Source organism: Heloderma suspectum, chromosome 6 (assembly GCF_057233095.1).
Source record: "Heloderma suspectum isolate Gila_16-S chromosome 6, 16-S_ref, whole genome shotgun sequence".
Classification (NCBI taxonomy): domain Eukaryota; kingdom Metazoa; phylum Chordata; class Lepidosauria; order Squamata; family Helodermatidae; genus Heloderma; species Heloderma suspectum.
The window spans coordinates 115244382-115255137 of NC_139463.1; positions in this window are offsets into that span (position 1 = coordinate 115244382).

Below are 10756 nucleotides of genomic sequence, written 5' to 3' on the forward strand. Positions count from 1 at the left end.
TAGCCTTTGTCCTGCTTCATTTTGTACACCAAGGCCATGCTTGCCTGTTATCCCGGTGATTTCTTGACACCCTACTTTAGCATTCCAATCCCCTATGATGAAGAGGACATCTTTTTTTGGTGTTAGTTCTAGAAGGTGTTGTAGGTCCTCATAGAACCGATCCACCTCAGCTTCTTCGGCCTCCAGTGGCTGGGGCATAGACTTGAATTACTGTGATGTTGAATGGTTTGCCTTGGATTCGTACTGAGATCATTCTATCGTTTTTGAGATTGTACCCCACCCTTTTGTTGACTATGAGTGCTACTCCATTTCTTCTAAGGGATTCTTGCCCACAGTAGTAGATATGATGGTCACCTGAATTAAATTCGCCCATGCCTGTCCATTTGAGTTCGCTGATTCCCAAGATGTTGATGTTCAGTCTTGCCATCTCATGTTTGACCACCTCCAGCTTACCTTGATTCATTGATCTGACATTCCAGGTTCCTAAACAATATTGTTCTTTACAGCATCGGACTTTCTTTTCACCACCAGACACATCCACAGCTGAGTGTCCTTTCGGCTTTGGCCCAGCCACTTTACTCTTTCTGGCACTACTTGGAAATTCCCTCTGCTCTTCCCCAGTCGTATATTGGACACCTTCCGAGCTGAGGGGCTCATCTTCTGGTGTCATCTCTTTTAGCCTTGTGATACATTCCATGGGGTTTTCTTGGCAAGAATACTGGAGTGGGTTGCTATTTCCTTCTCCAGTGGACCACATTTTGTCAGAACTCTCCACCATGACCTGTCTGTCTTGGGTGGCCCTGCACGGCATAGTTTATGGCTTCACTGAGTTATGCAAGCCCCTTCACCACAACAAGGCAGTGATCCACGAAGGGGAACATATTACATAGGTAAGACATTTTAGCATTAATAAAAATCAAGTTCCCAGAGGACTCTGAAGTCGTCATAGCTTTTCCTGTGTGAGCAGAAAGATATGAAATGACTTTCCATTAATGGTAATAACATCGCTGACCTTTGTGAAGAAGAGATTAAGAAGGTGTTTGCACCTGCACCCCAAGTGAAGAGAGACCCCAGAGTTTTGGGAGTTTCAAATGAGCAACAGCTTTTCTGGAGATTGGCAACAGTATGAAAGTGGGGTGGAGTTTTGGTGCTGAAGGCAATGGCGGCATGATCTTGGAGCTCCCTGCCCTCAGGAAATATTTTAAGCTGAGAAAGGTTATCTAAAAAGAAAATAATTCCTGGAAACAAAATTCCAGACAGCCATTAATGAATCTATCGGGAAGAACGGAAAGCGGAATAAAATACTTCTTTAAATCAGCAAAGAAAGAACTGAAAAGAGAAACCAAGACCAGAGGGATGGCTGTATCACAACAAACACTGACAGAGCAATTAACAGCACTCGAACAAGATTTATTGACTCCCTGAAAGGAAATACGGGAAGATAAATTGGAACATTGCATGAGAGGATGAAAGGAACAGAAGCGGCAGTTTCAGAGAATGCAGGCAGACTTGAGCTACAAATTAAATCTTTAGGAAAGTTAATTGAAGAGAATAGCTTAAAATATGAAGACCTGTACAATAGAAATCATAGGAAAAATGTCCGTATTCCTGGAATTCTGGAGACTGCAGAACAAGGATCTGTGAATTAATTTATAGTAAAATGGCTCACAGAACTACTTCCTGCATGTAAAATACAGATGGACGCTCTTGAAAGAGCTCATCGGGCACTAAGACCCAGAAGGTTAGAAACAAGTAGGGGTGTACGAAACCCCGCTTACCTGGCTCCGCCGGGTTCTGCAGGTGGGGGGATGCGCTCCGTCCCTCCCCTCGGAAACCTCGACGGGGGGAGGCGCTCTGTCCCTCCCCCCAGAATCCTGCCCGGCCAGCTCCGCTCCACGGCCAAGCCGCGGAGCCGCCAGCTGGCTCCAGCCTCCCGCAGCCGGACATCCGGCCACTGGGCAGCCCTGCAGGGACGCAAATGGTGCCTGTCATAGCCGCCGCCATTTGTGTCCCTGTATTGAGCTGTGATAGGCTACGTAAATATTTACATAGCCTATCACAGCAGGGGAAAAACCCCAGCGTACGCAAATGGTGGTAGCCACTGCACGCTGGTTTTTTTTTCCCCCTTCCGTGATAGGCTACGTAAATACTTACATAGCCTATCACAGCTAATGCAGGGATGCCATTTGCGTCCCTGCGGAGGCTGTGATAGGCTACGTAAGTATTTACATAGCCTATCATGGCTGAAGAGGAGGAAGCGAATGGCGGCCGCAGGATGGCCGCCATTCGCAAAGCAGCGCGGATGGGAGCAGGTAAGTGCTCCGTTTCGCACTCCTTTCATGGGGTGGGGGTGGTGGGGACTTCGTCCCACGTGCCTTTTGTGGGGGGGTGGGGGCTTCATTCCGCAACGGATTTCAGGGGGCCGAATGCACTGGCATTCGGCCTCACCGAGATCCGTCGCGGAATTCTCTGACATCCCTAGAAACAAGCATTCCACAAGATATTATATTCTGTTATGTAAACTATCCTCTAAAGGAAAAGATAATGAAAGAAATGTGGCTAATGAAAGAAATAAAGTATATGGATATGCCTGTGATGTTTTTACAAGAGACATGACAGAAAAGGCAAAATCTAGGTGCATTTACAAGAAAACTTTGAGAAGAAGGAATTAAATGTCCCTGGGGCTTCCTTTTCAAACTGACAATAATACATAAAGGGAAAACATATCTGGTAACAACCAATTCTGGGATCAAGGGACTTTTTCGAGAGTTGAAGATAGAAATCCCAGAAGAAGAAAAAGGGGAAGAAAGAACTGCAGATGACCAGACAGATGTTTCAGATGGTGAGGGGGAGGAGATATGGCGGCCGACTGCAAGCATAAGAGGAAATAAAAAGAGAAAAATAGCAAATGTTTCTACGAGATAGTTAAGGGAGCAGCCACAGGGGAGACAACAAGGAAAGGAATAAATATGGATTGAGTAAAAAAGGAAAAGAAAAATAAACTGAGGGTGAGGAAATCTAAGGGAAGGAGCTAGCTTATGAAGAAATAAGTTGCCTGGCTACCCCAGAGAGGATAAGGAATTTTAGTTGTCCTGTCATACTGTTCCAGTTCTGCTCGTGTGTGTGTGTGTGTGTGTGTGTGTGTGTATTTCTGTCTCACAACTTTTCTCTGCAAATTTGTAAATTTGTCTAACTATTCTGTGTACATTCTTAACTATTTCAGTTTCTGTATTTGTTGGCTTATTGTAGTTAAATATGGTTGCTTACCATTCCTAATAGGAAAGGAAAAGGAAGGCAAAAAACAAGAAAGGAAAGAAAAAATAGGGAAAATAGGAAAAAAGAAAAGAAAACTTAAAATAAATATGGTACAGTGTAAATCTCTGAGTATCAGAGGAGAAGGGGTTTGGCTAAAACAAACCTGAATGTATAAATTCATATCTGAAATGAAGCCTGAGATATTATTTTTGCAAGAACTTCATAAACCAAAGACAAACAGTGGGATAGTGGGCAGCAGACAATGGGGACATAAATTCTTAGCTCCAGGTTCTAGAAGAATAAGGGGGTAGGGATATTAATTAATAAGGAGATAAGTTTTCAATTAAAAAGAATGATGAAAGAAAAAAGGGGAGATATATATTTGTAGAGGGGGTATATAATAAAGAGTTAATAACATTGGCATCAGTCTATAACCCTAACATGAATCAATAAAATTTTCTACAGAAGATCTTAGCTAAAGTTAACGGATTCTCAAAATCAGAAAAAATCATTGCAGGAGATTTAAATGGGAATCTTCAGGGGGCAACATCCATCAGTGATACAAAATGAAGAACAATGTTAAAGCAGGACAAAAGACTATCCCGCTTATATGGAAATTTTGAAAAAATATGATATTTACGATGCTTGGATCAAAATAAACCTTAATGACTATAGTCATACATATTTTTCAGAAGTATATAAACATTTTAGTAGGTTGGATACAATCTTAATGACAAAAACTTGCTTACAAAGGTTTTAAAAAATGGAAATTGGACAAATAAAAGTAACAGACCCATGCCCCAATCAAAATGTATGTAGAGATGGACCAAGGCATTAAAAGGGATTATATATGGAGATTGAATCCCATATTATTAGCTAAGGAAGATATTGAAGCTAGGATAAAAAGGAATATCGAAAGACATTTTGAAGAAAATAAAACAGAGGAAACAAAACAATTAGATGGGAAGCAGGCAAGGCAACAATAAGAGGGGTATGTATAAAAGAGCTAAATTTAACAGAGCAAAAGGATAAGGCGAAGAAAGAGACAATGGATCAGGAAATTAACAGATTGATGGAGCAGTACAAACATACTGGTCAGATTAGAATTAGAGAAGAAATGGAAAAATTGAGGAAAGAAAGAAAGGCATTAGTAATAAACAAAACAATGATACACGTGCTATATGTCAAACAGCATATACTTATATTATGAGTTTATATTATGAGTTTATGGGGGAAAGCTCAAAATCATTGGCGAACAGAGTCCAGAAAAACAGAATTAAGAACAGAATTTTAGCTTTGAATACAAAAGAAGGAAACAAAACATATGATCAAAATGAAAAGGGAAAATTATTACAAAATTATTTTAGAGATTTTTTAAAGGGATACCGATAGAAATAAGGCAGATTCAGGAATACCAAGACAAAACAAAAATACCCCCATTAAAAGAAGAACAGAAACACATTCTAGAAGCTGAGATAGGAGAAGAGGAGATTAAAGAAACTATAAAAGAATTTTAAAAGCTATTCACCCTGCTAGTGATTGGCTAAGGTGGTTCACCTCACATTTGTTAAAGGCTTTTTAGTATAAATTGAGAGGGGCTATGGCTCTTTTAAAAGAATTAAAAAATAATAGAACGCCAGGCCGAGATGGGTTTATAGGTGAATTTTATAGAGCGTTTGTAGATATGTTGGTGCCACAACTGAAGAAATTATATCGGGAAATACAAGAGAGGGCCCCACTTCCGAAAACATGGATGGAAGCTATATTAACACCGATAACGCAAATTAAACGAAGATAAACGTAACCTGGATTCCTACAGACCAATATCTCTACTGAATGTGGATTATGAGATATTTACCAAAATATGGGCAAAACACAACAGTATGAAAGTAAACATAATAAGAAACTCCCTCCCTCCGATGGGAGTGGTCTGTCAGACTATAGCACTGAAGCTTTGTCCTTCTAATTCAGCCTTTTCTGAACAAACTCCCCAGCTCCAGGGACAGGACTTGTATCCTACACAAAAACATAGAAGTGGTGTAAATGAATTGCAACTAAAGAATATGAGCCAACAATGTGATGTGGCTGCAAAAAAGGCCAATGCTGTTTGGGGCTGCATTAATATAAGTATAGCTTCCAAATCACGTGAAGTACTAGTTCCCCTCTACTCAGCACCGGTTAGGCCTCATCTTCTTGAGTACTGTGACCAGTTCAGGGCACCACACTTTAAGAAGGATGCAGACAAACTGGAGAGGGTTCAGAGGGGGGCAACAAAGATGATCAGCGGACTGGAAACAAAGCCCTATGAGGAGAGACTGAAAAGAGAAGACTGAGGGGAGAGATGATAGCACTCTTCAAGTACTTGAAAGGCTGTCACAGAGAGGAAGGCCAGGATCTCTTCTTGATCATCCCGGAGTGCAGGACATGGAATAATGGGCTCAAGTTACAGGAACCCAGATTCCACCTGAACATCAGGACTGAACATCAGAACTTCCTGCCTGTTAGAGCAATACAACAATGGAACGAATTACCTAGGGAGGCAGTGGGCTTTCCCACACTGGAGGCATTCAAGATGAGGCTGGACAGCCATCTGTCAGGGATGCTTTGACTTAGATTCCTGCACTGAGCAGGGGGTTGGACTCAATGGTCTTTTAGGCCCCTTCCAACCCTATTCTTCAATGATTCTATCTAGGGATGGGTGGATTCCCTACCTGCTGGTCCAGGTGGGAATCTGCCTGTGGGCGATCTGTCCCTCCCCCCAGAATCCGTCTGAACGGGCTCCACTCTGCAGCGATCGCGTAGAGCCGGCCACCAGCTCCACATTGCTGGCGATACAGCCGGCCACCACTGTCATATCGCTGGCTGAGTAAGGTCTAACTCTGGATGCAAATGGTGTAGTGGATGCCATTTGCAGCCGTAAAGCTATTAGATTAACCTAAATGCAGCCATTTACAGCTGCATTTAGGTTAATCTAACAGCTTTATGGCCGCAAATGGCGTAGCGGACACCATTTGCGACCGTAAAGCCCTTAGTTGAAGCTAAATGCAGCCATTTACAGCATTTAATCTAACAGCTTTACGGCCTCAAATGCAGTAGTGGATGCCATTTGCGTCCAGAGTCAGCACTGAACGTAGAGATACAGCACCTCAATGGTGGCCGTATCACTGGCTGGCAGCTCCGCAGAGTCGCCATGGGCAGGATTCGGCTCCAGACAGTTCCAGGGAGGCGGAAGAGGTAAGGGATCCATTCCACCACAGAGTCCAGAGGCCAGATTCCTTTGAATCCAGCCTCACTGGGGTCCATGGCGGAATTCTCCGCCATCCCTACCAGTGTCTCATTGACAAATATCAATGCATTAGCAAAACAAAGGAGAGTTCAGGCAGGGGGCAGAATGAATGAGCAGAGTCGTGCTAATGGCTTACAGAATGAAAAATGGTCAGATTCATTCACTACGGAATGGACAGATCATTGTAGAATGGGAAACATGGGACCCTGCAAGCTTCTTCTTTTTGCTAGGAGGATGGGGGGTGTCTGTGTCAGAAGGGCAAGCTAAATTAGCACATTGCAGGAACAACTGAACACTCTTCATGTTCTCTCCTCCCCAAAATCATTCCAATGGCGAACGGATGATTGAGCAATACTGAATTGAAATTTTGTGCAGATGTAGCTGAATGTGCACATTTCAGAGATTCAAAAGTGTGCAAATTTGAGGCTTTGTGTGCAAATGTGCCCCTTTTTGTGCATATAGGTTCCCGAGTCAAAAATAAACCCGGCAAAGCCGCAAACGGTTCAAAGGATGATCAACAGTGATCGCCGATCGCTTGTGTGCTTCAATGAATGGGAGGAGAGGCGAGCAGCGGGGAGTTCTCACATCCCTAGTTTGGGGTGGGATTCAATGAAAGATAAAAATCCCAGGCTACTTTTTGAAATGGGTATTCAGAGACATCATGGAGAATTGGTAAGAATGGTCCCAAGAGTGCCCATGGCTCTTGGCATTGTGGAATGGTGCTGCATTGATTGCAATCAGGTGTGGGCATGATTAGCTTAGCACACTGAAAGGTTCCCTGGTCAAGGACAAATATGCCCACTTCCTGTTGGATTCCATCCTAGAGGTCACTCTGGATCATTCTGAAATTGCAGCACAGTTGTTCCACTGCAGAGCAGCATAAAGTTTCTGTGACATTTGACAAACATGTCTGCTTCACCCGTAATGAGAGCAGAAATGCCGCATGGAGTCCATGGTTATTATCTCCCCTGTAATTATCATAGTAATTAATTAACCTGGTCAAACCTCCAATGGCTTTTAAGAAGGCAGTAGAGAAAGAAAGTCAACACCAATGTCATAAATGGATATCTTTAAACCCCACAGTGCCATTCACAGCTAAGATTAGGGGCAACAGCTAAAGATAGGGATCTGAACACTTTCCCCCCTTCCTTTTAAAAGATTTGGACGTTCAATAAACATTCAAAGCATGATTATACGCCAGTGTTGGGAATAATTTATCCCCTTAAGAAGTGTCTTGGCAAAGCTAGCAGCCATTTAAACCCAGCTAGTTTGAATGAAGCTGGCGGGAGAGTTGACTTTCTAGAAAGATATCGGAGAAGCAAATCCAAGAGGGATGTCTCCCAGCCAGATGATGGTGACCGTGATGGCGGTGGTGCTGGCTGCACTGGTGATGTTCCCACACATGGCCTTGGAAGTGCAAACACTGAGGTGCACCGGAAACGATCCTCTTCGTATTCCACATCAATGGTACCAGGCCGGTGAAGTCCTCATTGGTGGAATTGCATCTCATATCCATTACATGTTCCCTAATATTGTGTTCGACAAGCATCCTTCTCAGGAAACGATTACTTTCCCATTGTAAGGAATCCTGTGAACTGAGGTTTGATTTTAAGTGTATTTCATATATACTTAATATATTAATATATATTTCTGGCTGAACATCAGGAGAAATTTCCTGACTGTTAGAGCAATACGACAATGGAACCAATGACCTAGGGAGGTGGTGGGCTCTCCCACACTGGAGGTGTTCAAGACGAGGCTGGACAGCCACCTGTCAGGAATGGTCTGGCTTGGATTCCTGCATTGAGCAGGGGGTTGGACTCGATGGCCTTGTAGGCCCCTTCCAACCCTACTATTCTATGAGTCTATGATATTTCTGTTGCTGCAAATGGTTTTCATCCTTTTGGAAAAGTGGCATTATTAATGGTATATTTATAAAACATGAATGGAGATTAAGAAGCTGCTTTATAGCAGGACAAAGTATTTATCCATAGCTTATTATTGATTGTTCTGACTGGGCGGCTCTCTGCGTGAGGTCTTCCCATGACCTGCTACTGATTATTTTAACTGGAAATGTCAGGAACAGAACCTTTCACCATCTACATTTATTTATTTATTTGTTTATTATTATTTAAAACATTTCTTTCCTGCCCTATATCATTAAGATCTCAGAGCGGCATACAGAAAATCAATGTAAACAGTATAAAACAATAAATAATTTAAACACCTAAAAATATATTAAACTATTAAACAACCTAAAACCAGTTAAAATCTCAAAGCAATAGAACAGTTAAAACAATGTGCTAGGGAATGCATTTAGCCCTCAAAGGCTTTGGTTAAAAGCCGTGTTTTTACTAGGCGCCAAAATGAGACTAATGTCTACACTGATCGGGCCTCCAAGGGGAGGGCATTCCACAACCAGGGTGCCACAGCGGAGAAGGCCCTCTCCCACATCTCACCATAGTGTATGTCTCGTAGTGGTGGGACAGAGAGGAGGGCCCCTCCAACAGATCTCAGTTCTCGGGCAGGCATATATAGGGAGAGGCGCTCCCTCAAATATCAAGGTCCCAAGCCGCTTAGGGCTTTAAATGCCATCACCAAAACCTTGAATTCTGACCGGAAATGTATTGGCAGCCAGTGGAATTCCTTTAAAACTGGTGTTATATGGTTCTTATGAGGTGTTCCGGTCAGCATTTTGCACTAGCTGCAACTTCCAAGTCATCTTCAAAGGCAGCCTCATGTAAAGCGCATTGCAATAGTCTAATCAGGAAGTTACCAGCGCATGTACTACTGTGGCTAGGTTATCCCTGTCCAGGAAAGGCTGTAGCTGGCGGATCAGCCGAAGCTGGCCCCAAGTACTCCAGGCCACGGAGTCCACCTGGGGATCCAGTGGCAGGGATGGATCTAGGAGTACTCCCAATCTATGCACCTGCTCCTTCAGGGGGAGTGCAACCCCGTCACTTACCCAGTTCCCAGACTCAGGAACCACCAACCCACAGAGCTTCCGTCTTGTCAGGATTTAGCTTCAGTTTATTGGCCCTCAGTTTATATAGCCTCCGGGCACTGGTCCAGCACCTACACCGCCTCAGCCGACTCCGACAACAAGGAGAAATAGAGCTGAATATCATCAGCGTACTGGTGATACCCCACCCCAGAACTCCTAACAGCCTCTCCCAATGGCTTCATATAGATGTTGAACCACATGGGGGATACAATAGAACCCTGTGGCACCCCACGTCTTAATAGCCATGGGGTAGAACAGGAATCCCCCAATACCACTCTTTGGAATCGGCCCTGCAGGTAGGAGCAAAACCACTGTAGCACAGTACCCCAACTCCCATCCTGCAGAGCCGATCCAGTAAGACACAATGATCAATGGTGTCAAAAGTCACTGAGCGATCCAGGAAGATCAACAGGATAGCACTCCCCCTGTCTTTCACCCAGAGTAGGTTGTCAGCCAGAGCAACCAAGGCTGTTTCAGTGCCGTACCCTGGCCTGAAACCAAGCTGAAATGGGTCCAGATAATCAGCAAAGCATGTGCTATCCCACTGAGCCAACAGCCCTGGCCAACTGAATGAATGAGCAGACAATAACCGTGGTTGAAACAGGACATTAAATAGTCAAGAACAGTGTCAACAAAGCCAGCATGACCTTTTGAGTCCTTAACTATTTCTGAATCAATTGCACTCTATCATGTCTATAGAACATACATACAGACTCATCCCATTTTGGAAGAGAGGGAGGGAGGGTGTAGCTTTTTTTATCCCTGCACCAAATACGAACAAACCCAGGGTTGTGCCACCTCCACATAAATTCCTAGTTGTTTCTAAGAGACAGCTATTCAACACAACAGAGGCATTGTTTTCCAGCAGTTAGTTGGAAGGGCTATCGAATAGGACGTTCTACACACCACTTTATCTAGTGCTATATTGTCCAGCAATACCCTTCCCCTTGGCAAACATTCTTCCACAGTGTTTACTCACCACTAAGTTCCATTCAGCAAAAGCCCTTTCTAACTCTAAAATTAGCAGCTAAATGAAAATGTCCTGTTTGGAGGTTCAGCCTGTTTTATTTTATTTTTTCATAATGTCACAAGCTCAGGAATGATTGACAAATAGGTTCTGATTTGCAGCTTGAAGACCCTCTCTAAATTACTCCAATTTCAGCTTCTCTTCCTGTGGATGGAGAGAAGGCTTTAATTCCTAATATCTCATT